General features: G+C 50.3%; 1 protein-coding gene across 1 annotated transcript in view; it reads left to right on the top strand.

Moving 5' to 3' along the window:
* The first annotated feature begins 8,079 nt into the window (after positions 1-8,079).
* The window catches only part of NIPA1 (NIPA magnesium transporter 1), a 40,207-nt gene continuing 36,255 nt past the window's right edge, over positions 8,080-12,031 (top strand). The window contains exon 1 of the mRNA XM_025390627.1: positions 8,080-8,084. The gene's annotated coding sequence lies outside the window, so the exon portion shown is untranslated. The remainder of the gene's footprint in view (positions 8,085-12,031) is intronic.

Raw genomic sequence — 12,031 nt, 5'->3', positions numbered from 1 at the left:
GCTGAGGCAGGAGAATCATTTGAACCTAGGAGACAGAGGTTGCAGTGAGCCGAGAAGGTGCCAAGCATTACAGCCTGGGCGACACAGTGAGACTCTGCCTCAAAAAACAGAAAAAAAAAAAAAGGGGAATTTGGTATGTATACATCTATCCATACATAAAATATTCTGTAATAGTAAAAAACACACATCATGTCACACAGAAAACAAAAACATTTACTGAATGCCAAAAAATCTCCCTAAAAACCCCAATCAATTGGGACCTACATAAAGAACAATTATGCTCTGCTTTCTAACCATAATTTTTTTTTTTTTTTTTTAGAGTGAGACGGAGTCTCACTCTGCCACCCAGGCTGGAGTGCAGTGGCCGGATCTCGGCTCACTGCAAGCTCCGCCTCCCGGGTTCACGCCATTCTCCTGCCTCAGCCTCCCGAGTAGCTGGGACTACAGGTGCCCGCCACCGCATCCGGCTAGTTTTTTTTGTATTTTTTAGTAGAGACGGGGTTTCACCGTGTTAGCCAGGATGGTTTCGATCTCCTGACCTCGTGATCCGCCCGTCTCGGCCTCCCAAAGTGCTGGGATTACAGGCTTGAGCCACCGCGCCCGGCCTCTAACCATAATTTTTAAAAGAACAAAGGACGAAAAAAATTCATCAACATCATGACCTCAGTTGCAACACAACTGTCCTTAGTCCTTGTATTGGTTACAAATACAAAACGAACAGCTCAACTGAACTAACTCTTGTCTCTCCAGAAACACAAACACAAGACCTCATAAAATGAGTGAGTTTCTATTGGCCACAATTGCTGCAGTTTACCTCTCCAATTCTCCCCTCCACAGTTAACTAAACAGCTCAAGAACTATCAGGAGCAAACAACAGTCACCACGATATGGTTAGGAGTGTGGCAGATTTCTTAACCAGTAATAATAAATAGGAGAAAATTTTTGCCTATTAATAGATCTCAAGTTTCGTGCACTTGCAAGAAACTAATTAAAAGGCAGCCGTGCACAATCTACAAAAAGAGCCATGAAGACTGTTACTTTTTTTTTTTTTTTTTTTGAGACGGAGTCTCGCTCTGTCGCCCAGGCTGGAGTGCAGTGGCGCGATCTCAGCTCACTGCAAGCTCCGCCTCCTGGGTTTACGCCATTCTCCTGCCTCAGCCTCCCGAGTAGCTGGGACTACAGGCGCCCGCCACCTCGCCCGGCTAGTTTTTCGTATTTTTAGTAGAGACGGGGTTTCACCGCGTTAGCCAGGATGGTCTCGATCTCCTGACCTCGTGATCCGCCCGTCTCGGCCTCCCAAACTGCTGGGATTACAGGCTTGAGCCACCGCGCCCGGCCAAGACTGTTACATTTTAAGTTACAGGAAATAAACCTACTTTTCTAACATAGCAAGATACAACTGACTTCCCTTTACATACCCTAAAAAAAGCCTTACACGAGAAATTTAAACATGGAAGCAGAAACACACTAAGAAAAAGACATGTCAAACCCCACCTGTATATCTGTTTTCAACCATTTGGAGTCAAGGCGAGCCTGGGCAGCCAAACAGAAAGAGTCAGAGGGCATCTTTTCTCCGGTTTCCTCCAGTTCTCAGGCCTGCAAGTAAACATACATGTTGAAGACCTAACGCTTTTTAATAGTTTACAAAGACACTCCCGAAAGGTTTAACGCAGAAAAAAAAAAAAGAACAGAAAGGGGGACGAGAAGAGCTGGGGGAGGGGAGTGAAGGGGAGAGAGGGAAAGAGGGAAGAGATGGAGGGGAGGGAGGTGGGGAAGGGAAAGCCTCCTTCCAAGGTAGGCAGGGTGTGCCGAGTTTCTGCACTACGCTGGCGAGACCTTGAGAATGGACGGTCACAGGAGGCCAAGTCACAATGTCATCCCCCTGCCCTCAAATCCAAAAGGCACACACACCCGACAGGAAGCCCATCGCTTTTACTTTTTTTTTTTTTTTTTTTGAGACGGAGTCTCGCTCTGTCGCCCAGGCTGGAGTGCAGTGGCGCGATCTCAGCTCACTGCAAGCTCCGCCTCCCGGGTTCACGCCATTCTCCTGCCTCAGCCTCCCGAGTAGCTGGGACTACAGGCGCCCGCCACCTCGCCCGGCTAGTTTTTCGTATTTTTAGTAGAGACGGGGTTTCACCGTGTTAGCCAGGATGACACTGATCTCCTGACCTCGTGATCCGCCCGTCTCGGCCTCCCAAAGTGCTGGGATTACAGGCCTGAGTCACAGCGCCGGGCAAGGAAGCCCATCGTTTTGATGACAAATGACAGCAGCAAGAATCTGCCGCTTTACCCCACAGCAGGGCGCGTGCGTGAAACAAATACTCAAAAGGATCGCCTGCAGAAACGCCCACAGCCACCACCACTTAGAGACGGAGAGAGGCCCGAGGCTGCGCCGCGGGAGGTCCCTCAGGCCGGCCCCGGTGCTGCCGCCGCTCCACGTCCGCCTCCCGGGCGCGGCCGCCCGCCAAATCCAAGCCCGCACCGCCCCCGCCGCCTGCCGCCCCGGTGCCCCAGGCCAGGACCTGACGCGCAGGGCGCAGACGCCAGCCGCTTGCTGAGCCGACGCCCCGGAGCCCGGCGCCACTCGCAGCCCGAGGCGCCGGCCGATGGGACTGCCGCCCCCGCTTCCGGCCAACGGCAACGAGGCGGCTCCGCGGGCGCAGCCGACTGGGAACAGGAGCCCTTCGCCGCTGGTCCGGACTCTCCCGCTTCCGGCAATCCGGTTCGTCTTCCTACTCGGAGCTCACGGGCTGCGGGCAGGGCCAACCGCAGGCTCCGGAAGGCGGGACTTCCGCCGCACGCACGCACGCCCGTTCTCCCGCGAGAGTGCGGGTGGGCACCGCATCCGGCACCCGGGCTGTGAGCCAACGCCGGCCGAAACCGTCGTTTTAAAAAAGGCTGGGTCGGGCGGGGCGCGGTGGCTCACGCCTGTAATCCCAGCACTTTGGGAGGCCGAGGTGGGCGGATCCCGAGGTCAGGAGATCGAGACCATCCTGGCTAACATGGTGAAACTCCGTCTCTACTAAAAATGCAAAAAATTAGCCGGGCGAGGCGGCGGGTGCCTGTAGTCCCAGCTACTCGGGAGGCTGAGGCAGGAGAATGGCGTGAACCCGGGAGGCGGAGCTTGCAGTGAGCCGAGATCGCGCCACTGCACTCCAGCCTGGGCGACAGAGCGAGACTCTGTCTCAAAAAAAAAAAAAAAAAAAAGGCTGGGTCCGGCATCCTGGCTCGTGCTTGTAGTCCCAGCAGTTTGAGAGGCCAGTGCGGGCGGATCACCTGAGGTCAGGCGTTCGAGACCAGGCTGGCTAACATGGTGAAACACCGTCTCTACCAAAAATACAAAAATTAGCCGGGCGTGGTGGCGCACACCTGTAATCCCAGCTACTCCGGAGGCTGAGGTAGGAGAATCGCTTGAACCCGGGCGGCAGAGGTTGCAGTGAGCCGAGATAGCGCCACTGCACTCCAGCCTGGGCAATAGAGTGAGACTCCGTCTTAAAAAAAAAAATTACCGATCTACTTCTAAACCTCATTTTGAATCCACCATATTACTCTGAAATACATTCATCTTTCCTGTGGCTAAAACCTTAAAGCCTAACCAGTAACTCCCATTGCACTTAAGGAAATCCAATCTCCTTGCTGTGGCCCCTGAACAGGCTGCTGCTGGCCTACCACGGTGCCTCTAGTTTGTGTAAAATGCATATGTCAACTTACAATAAATCATACAAGGCTTTTTTAGCTCTAAAAGGCTATTATTCACTAGTTGCTGTGTGAATCAGTATTTCTGGGTATAATTAGAAATTATTAGAGTTGATGCCCAAGACTCATCTCAACCAGCACGGGGGAGGCATCTGTTCCTTTTATGGTTAGTGACTCGGCCTCCTCCTGCTGGGCTCAGTCCTCAGGTGGGTCTGACTTAGCTCAGAGCTGTGCAACCCTAGTCCTTCTCTCAGCTCAGAGCTGTGCACTCCTAGTCCTCCTCCCCAACTTTCATGAGTGCTCCTTAGGATGGAGCTGAACATGGCCTTCTCGAAACCACTTGGCTCCACCACAGGCCCTGAGAACTGATTGGGTCACTCTGGTGGGCTCCCCAGCCCTAGCCAAGAAGGGTTTCTCTAGGGAGACTGGCCCTAACTCATGAAACCTGGAGCCCCAAAGATCCTGACCAGGGAGTTGCCTCCTCCAGGGAGGGGCCACTCGCCCCCAACCAGCTCCCTTCACAGGGACCCATCCGACAGAGCTGAGGAAAACCATGCCGCATAAATGAATAAATAAATAAATAACGATGCCGGGTACCTGTGGATTCTGTAATTCCTGAAAGAGGGCAGAGTGGCTGGCTCACAGCAAGCGCAGTAGCAGGTACTGCTCCCTGGCCAGGCTGTGCTCTGTCTCCTGGTTGGGAGCCCTAGGGAACAAGAAAAGCCAGAGGAGACCAGCTCGCCCAGAAGGCACCTCTCCACCCCTTCCTCGGAGTTTCTGGGACACGAAGCCCACCTGAGGGACATGTGCCTCCTTGGGAGTTGTACCAGGCCTCCTTCCTGATCTGGCCATGCAGTGGTTTTCAGTGCCAGAAATAGACGAATAGAAGAGGCCCTTTATTGGATGTTCTTCAGGAACACGCACACTTCTTTGGATCTTTCCATCATTTTATCTCTGTTTAAAGTTAAATGCTGTGTTATACCGAGTATTGGAAAAGATGTAGAAGTACCAGAACTGTCAAGCTGGCAGTAGCATAAAGTTGTATAAGCACATTGAAAATCTGTTTGGCAGTTTCTACTAAAGCTAAATATATGCCTACCTTCAGAAATTCCATCCTAAGCATATACACAAGAGAAATGAATGCAAATGTCCACAAAAAGACTTATATAAGAATGTTTATTGTTGGCTGTGGTGGCACACACCTGTAATCCCAGCACTTTCGGAGGCCGAGGCAGGCAGATCACGAGGTCAGGAGAAACCCTCCTGGCTAACACAGTGAAAACCCATCTCTACTAAAAATACAAAAAATTAGCCAGGCGTGGTGGCGGACACCTGTAGTCCCAGCTACTTGGGAGGCTGAGGCAGGAGAATGGTGTAAACCTGGGAGGTGGAGCTTGCAGTGAGCTGAGATCCGGCCACTGCGCTCCAGCCTGGGCGACAGAGCGAGACTCCGTCTCAAAAAAAAAAAAAGTGTTCCTTGCCATTTTTATTCATAAGAGCCCCAAATGAAAACCACCGAAATATCCAACAGGAGAGTGAATAAATGGTGATACATTCACATCATGGAATACTACACAGCCAAAAAAGAAAAACGAAGGGGCAGGAACATTCCATGACATGGGTGAACAGAGGGAGCCAGGTACGAGAGACACTGCACCATCCCACTGAGATGAAGCGCAGGAAGCAGAACTGATGACGATTGAAGTCCGAAGAGTAGTTTCCTTTGTGGGAAAGTGTAATCAGAAAGGAGCCTTCTGGGGTACCAGAAATCTGCTGCATCTTGGCTGGGTGCAATGGCTCACGCCGGTAATCCCAGCACTTCGGGAGGCCTAGGCAAGAGAGTCGCTTGAGCCCAGGAGTTAGAGACCAGCTTGGGCAACATAGCGAGATCCCATCTCTACAAAAAATTAAAAATTAGCATGGCATGCTGGTGTGCGTCTGTAGTCTCAGCTACTCAGGAGGCTGAGGCAGGAGGATCGCTTGAGCTCAAGAGTTTGAGGCTGCAGTGAGCGGTGACTGTGCCAGTGCACTCCAGCCTGTAACTTCTGTGACTGAGCAAGACCAGTTGCAAAAAGAAAGGAAGGAAAGAAGGAAGGAAGAAAGGAAGGAAGGAAGAAAAGAAAGAGAAAAAACAAAAGGCTGAGCACAGTGTTTCACATCTGTAATCCCAGCACTTTGAGAGGCCAAGGCAGCTGGATCACTTGAGGCTGGGAGTTTGAGACCAGCCTGGACAACATGGCAAAACCAAAAATACAAAAATTAGCCAGCCAAAAAATACAAAAATTAGTAATCCCAGCTACTCAGGAGGCTGAAGCATGAAAATCCCTTGAACTCGGCAGGCGGAGGTTGCAGTGAGCCAAGATCGCGTCACTGCACTCCAGTCTGGGTGACAGAGGCAGTGTCTGTTTCAAAAAAAAAAAAAGAAAATAAATCTGCTATATCTTGACCTAGGTGAGGCTATCGCATACATTGATATATATTGGAATATGTGTGTGTGTGTGTCTCAGTGTATATGCCAAGATGCACATTAACAAAGATTCTGGCCGGGCGCTGTGGTTCATGCCTCTAATCCAAGCTCTTTGAGAGGCTGAGGCAGGCGGATCACGAGGTCAGGAGTTTGAGACCAGCCTGCCCAATATGATGAAAGACCTCTCTACTAAAAATACAAAAATTAGCCAGGCATGGTGGTGTGCTCCTGTGATCCCAGCTACTCAGAGGCCTGAGGCAGAGGAATCGCTTGAACCCAGGAGGCTGGGGTGACAGTGAGATGAGATCAGGCCTCTGTACTCCAACCTGGGTGACAGAGTGAGCCTCTGTCTCAAAAAAAAAAAAAAAAAAAAAAAAAAAAAAATTCCATTAGTAAACATAGAATGATTGAATTATAAAAATCACCATTTTGGGCTGGGCACAGCGGCTCACGCCTGTAATCCTGGGATGACACTTTGGGAGACTGAGGCAGGCGGATCACAAGGTGAGGAGATCGAGACCATCCTGGCTTAACACAGTGAAACCCCGTCTCTACTAAAAATACAAAAAATTAGCTGGTCGTGGTGGCAGCGCCTGCAGTCCCAGTTACACGGGAGGCTGAGGCAGGAGAATGGCGTGAACCCGGGAGGCGGAGCTTGCAGTGAGCCGAGATCACACCACTGCACTCCAGCCTGGGGGACAGGGCAAGACTCTGTCTCGAGAAAATAAAAGTTAAAAATAACCATTTTGGCCAGGCACCATGGCTCACGCCTAAAATCCTGAGATGACATTTTGAGAGGCTGAGGAGGGTGGATCACGAAGTCAGGAGTTCGAGACCAGCCTGACCAATATGGTGAAACACTGTCTTTACTAAAAATACAAAAATTAGTCAGGTGTGGTGGCTGGCACCTGTAATCCCAGCTACTCAGGAGACTGAGCCAGGAGAATCGCTTGAACCCGGGAGGCAGAGGTTGCAGTGAGCTGAGATTGTGCCACTGCACTCCAGCCTGGGCGATAGAGCTAGACTCTGTTTTCCCCCTCCCAAAAAAAAAAAAAGACTCTGGCTTGATACCTGAATGAATCCTATCTTATTTGCTCTCCAGAATCCGTGTAATGGAAAGTGACCCGTGAGAAACTGAACCCTAGAGAAATACGAACATTTCTGGATTCCGAATATTTGTTGGGCAGAGTCTTTAGTACCATTTTTCCTCCACCAACAAACCTGACTTCACCATGTTTCTTCCCTTTGCCTACAACCAGTTAACATCTCAATAACTTCTCTCCCTGAATAAAGGAATATGATAAGTTAAAATAGGCAGGTGATCTGCCTGCCTTGGTCTCCTAAACTGCTGGGATTACTGGCGTAAGCCACCTCGCCAGCCACCATACTTTCATTATGGATGTTCTCAAACACACATAAAGAAGAGAGAAAGCATACAATTCACATAACTTTACATACACTACCCACGTTAATCAGTTAGCAACTTCCTGCTGATCTTTCAATTTTTAATCTTGCTAGGAAAAGCAGTCACGTGTGTGCAGTCTTTTGACCTTTGTTTGGCAGCATTAGAATGGGCCTTGGGTGGGCTGGGTGCGGTGGCTCATGCCTGTAATCCCAGCACTTTGGGAGGCCGAGACGGGCAGATCATGAGGTCAGGAGATCAAGACCATCCTGGCTAACACCGTGAAACCCCGTCTCTACTAAAAATACAAAAAAAATTAGCCGGGCGTGGTGGAGAATGGCATGAACCCAGGAGATGGAGATTGCAGTGAACTGAGATGGCGCCACCGCACTCCAACCTGGGCGACAGAGCGAGACTCCGTCTCAAAAAAATATAGAGAGAAAAGAAAAGAATAGGCCTTTGGTGGCCAGGTGCAGTGGCTCACGCCTGTAATCCCAGTACTTTGGGAAGCTGAGGCAGGTGGATCCCAAGGTCAAGAAATAGAGACCATCCTGGCCAACATGGTGAAACCCTGTCTCTACTAAAAATACAAAAATTAGCTGGGCGTGGTGGCGCATGCTTGTAGTCCCAGCTACATGGGAGGCTGAGGCAGGAGAATTGCTTGAACCTGGGAGGCAGAGGTTGCAGTGAGCCAAGATCACACCACTACACTCCAGCCTGGTGACAGAGTGGGACTCCGTCTCAAAAGAAAAAAAAAGGAGCCCTTGCAACTTGGACTGGGTTTATTTCCCTGTGTGGTAACATCTTTTTCTGTTTCAGACTCAGTATTTTCTTCTTTGTTCTTCTAAAGCATGTGCTTTATGTGGTACTTGGCCAACCTCACTATTCCATCTTTCCTGGTGGGAAGGACACAGGATCTTTCGTCTACAGCACAGGACAGGTGCAACCCGAACACCACCCCGTGTTGGCTGAAGGTTGGACAAATGGCCAGGGGGACTGACACCCACTATTGAAGCTGATCTTGCCCTGCCTCTTCTCGATGTGAGTGAACTGTTGTTCACCCTCTGTGTGAGCTGTGTCTTTCTTGGCGACCCGGACATCTGCAAACTATGCAGTGAGTTGACATTCTGAGACTGCGGCACCTGTGCTGCTGGTGCCAGTTTAGTTTTGTTTTTTTAGGCAGAGTCTCACTCTGTTGCCCAGGCTGAAGTGCAGTGGCATGATCTCGATCCTGGCTCACTGCAACCTCCGCCTCCCGGGTTCAAGCGATTCTCCTGCCTCAGCCTCCCGAGTAGCTGGGACAACAGGCACATGATGCCACGCCCGGCTACTTTTTTTTTTTTTTTTTTTCCAGTAGAGACAGCGTTTCACCGTGTTAGCCAGGATGGTCTAGATCTCCTGACCTCGTGATCCTCCCTCCTCGGCCCCCTCCAAAGTGCTGGGATTACAGGCATGAGCCACCGTGCCTGGCCAATGGCAGGCATTGTTATGCTTTTTTTTTTTTTGGACGGAGTCTCGCTCTGTCACCAGGCTGGAGTGCAGGAGTGCAGTGGCCTAATCTCAGCTCACTGCAACCTCTGCCTCCTGGGTTCAAGCAATTCTCCTGCCTTAGCCTCCCGAGTAGCTGGGATTACAGGCACGGGCCACAACGCCCAGCTAATTTTTGTATTTTTAGTAGAGATGACGTTTCACCATGTTGGCCAGGATGGTCTCAATCTCCTCACCTTGTGATCCACCCGCCTCGGCCTCCCAGAGCGCTGGGATTACAGGTGTGAGCCACCACGCCCAGCCATTTTTTTTTCTTTTTCTTTTTTTTTTTTTTTTTTTTTGAGAGGGAGTCTCGCTCTGTCGCCCAGGCTGGGGTGCAGTGGCCGGATCTCAGCTCACTGCAAGCTCTGCCTCCCCAGGTTCACGCCATTCTCCTGCCTCAGCCTCCCGAGTAGCTGGGACTACAGGCGCCCACCACCTCGCCCAGCTAGTTTTTTGTATTTTTTAGTAGAGACGGGGTTTCACCGGGTTAGCCAGGATGGTCTCGATCTCCTGACCTCGTGATCCGCCTGTCTCGGCCTCCCAAAGTGCTGGGATTACAGGCTTGAGCCACCGCGCCCGGCCCTTTTTCTTTTTTTTTTAAAGAGAAGAGGTCTTACCATGTTGCTCGGGCTGGAGTGCAGTGGCTATTCATATGCATGAATATAGAACCCTACAGCCTAGCCTCAAATGATCCCCCGCCTCAAGAAATCCTCCCGCCTCAGGCTCCCAAGTAGCTGGGACTATAGGTGTGAGCCAGCACACCCAGCTATTATGCTATTTGCTATCCTCCTTTGGGTGGTAACAGGTGTCATCTGTTAGCAAATCTATTTCCACACTTGCTCACACACTCACTTTTTTCCTTATGAGATTTTTAAAGGTGTAAATCCCCAACATAATCATTTAACCTATAAATCCTTTAGTAGTTGGCCGGGCGCGGTGGCTCAAGCCTGTAATCCCAGCACTTTGGGAGGCCGAGACGGGCGGATCACGAGGTCAGGAGATCGAGACCATCCTGGTTAATACGGTGAAACCCCGTCTCTACTAAAAAGTACAAAAAACTAGCCGGGCGAGGTGGCGGGCGCCTGTAGTCCCAGCTACTTGGGAGGCTGAGGCAGGAGAATGGCGTGAACCCGGGAGGCGGAGCTTGCAGTGAGCTGAGATCTGGCCACTGCACTCCAGCCTGGGCGACAGAGCGAGACTCCGTCTCAAAAAAAAAAAAAAAAAAAAAAACCACAAATCCTTTAGTAGTTATCTGTAATAAAGACATTAACATAACCACAATTTTATTATCATACCCAACAAAATCAACAATTATTCCTTAACATTATTTATACCTTATTTATGTTTAATTATTGTTGATTGCGGCCTCAGACATTAAAATAGAATAACATTTAATGCCAAAGACATTGGGACAATAACTACAATGTTTTAGAGAAAGAAAGTATGGCCTGAAGCAGGGAATGATGGCTCACACCTGTAATCCCAGAACTTTGGGAGGCCAAGGCGGGCGGATCACCTGAGGTCGGGAGTTCAAGACCAGCCTGACCAACATGGAGAAACCCATCTCTACTAAAAATACAAAATTAGCCAGGCATGGTGGCACATTCCTGTAATCCCAGCTACTCAGAAGGCTGAGGCAGGAGAATCACTTAAACTTGGGAGGCAAAGGTTGCGGTGAGTTAAGATAGTGCCATTGCATTCCAGCCTGGGCAACAAGAGCAAAATTCCATCTCAAAAAAAAAAAAAAAGAGAAAGAGAGAGAAAGGAAGGAAGGGAGGGAGGATGGGAGGGAGGGCGGAAGGGAAGGAAGGAAAGTATGGCCTGAAAATATTAAATTTGTCCACTTTGGAGTTCAGGCAAACATTCTATTATATAAAGGAATGCAGCCAGGCGCGGTGGCTCAAGCCTGTAATCCCAGCACTTTGGGAGGCCGAGACAGGCGGATCACGAGGTCAGGAGATCGAGACCATCCTGGCTGACACGGTGAAACCCCGTCTCTACTAAAAAAATACAAAAAACTAGCCGGGCGAGGTGGCGGGCGCCTGTAGTCCCAGCTACTCGGGAGGCTGAGGCAGGAGAATGGCGTGAACCCGGGAGGCGGAGCTTGCAGTGAGCTGAGATCCGGCCACTGCACTCCAGCCTGGGCGACAGAGCGAGACTCTGTCTGAAAAAAAAAAAAAAAAAAAAAGGAATGCAAAGATTATAGCGCCCATAGTTATTTACTATATATCTCTACCTATGTATTACTACTCATTGAAAAATTTTTAGTAAGTTGAAAGATGGAGAAAACTTGGTAAATGGGTGGCATGAAGAGAGAACCCATTTAAATATTTATTTAAAGGCCAGGCACGGTGGCTCACACCTGTATTCCCAGCACTTTGGGAGGCCAAGGCAGGTGGATCACTTGAGGTCAGGAGTTTGAGACCAGCTTGGCCAACATGACGAAATCCCGTCTCTACTAAAAATACAAAAATTAGCTGGGCGTGGTGGCAGATGCCTGTAATCCCAGCTACTCAGGAGGCTGAGGCAGGAGAATCACTTGAACCCAGGAGTTGGAGGTTGTAGTGAGCTGAGATTGCAGCACTGCATTCCAGCCTGGGTGACAGACTGAGACTCTGTCTCAAAAAATAAGAAAAAAAAAAAAAAGGCTGGGCGCGGTGGCTCAAGCCTGTAATCCCAGCACTTTGAGAGGCCGAGATGGGCGGATCACGAGGTCAGGAGATCGAGACCATGCTGGCTAACCCGGTGAAACCCCGTCTCTACTAAAAAATACAAAAAAAACTAGCCGGGTGAGGTGGCGGGCACCTGTAGCCCCAGCTACTTGGGAGGCTGAGGCAGGAGAATGGCGTAAACCCGAGAGGCAGAGCTTGCAGTGAGCTGAGATCCGGCCACTGCACTCCAGCCTGGGCGACAGAGCGAGACGCCGTCTCAAAAAA

Source organism: Theropithecus gelada, chromosome 7a (genome assembly GCF_003255815.1).
Source record: "Theropithecus gelada isolate Dixy chromosome 7a, Tgel_1.0, whole genome shotgun sequence".
Lineage (NCBI taxonomy): Eukaryota > Metazoa > Chordata > Mammalia > Primates > Cercopithecidae > Theropithecus > Theropithecus gelada.
This window is presented reverse-complemented; position numbering and strand designations above follow the sequence as displayed.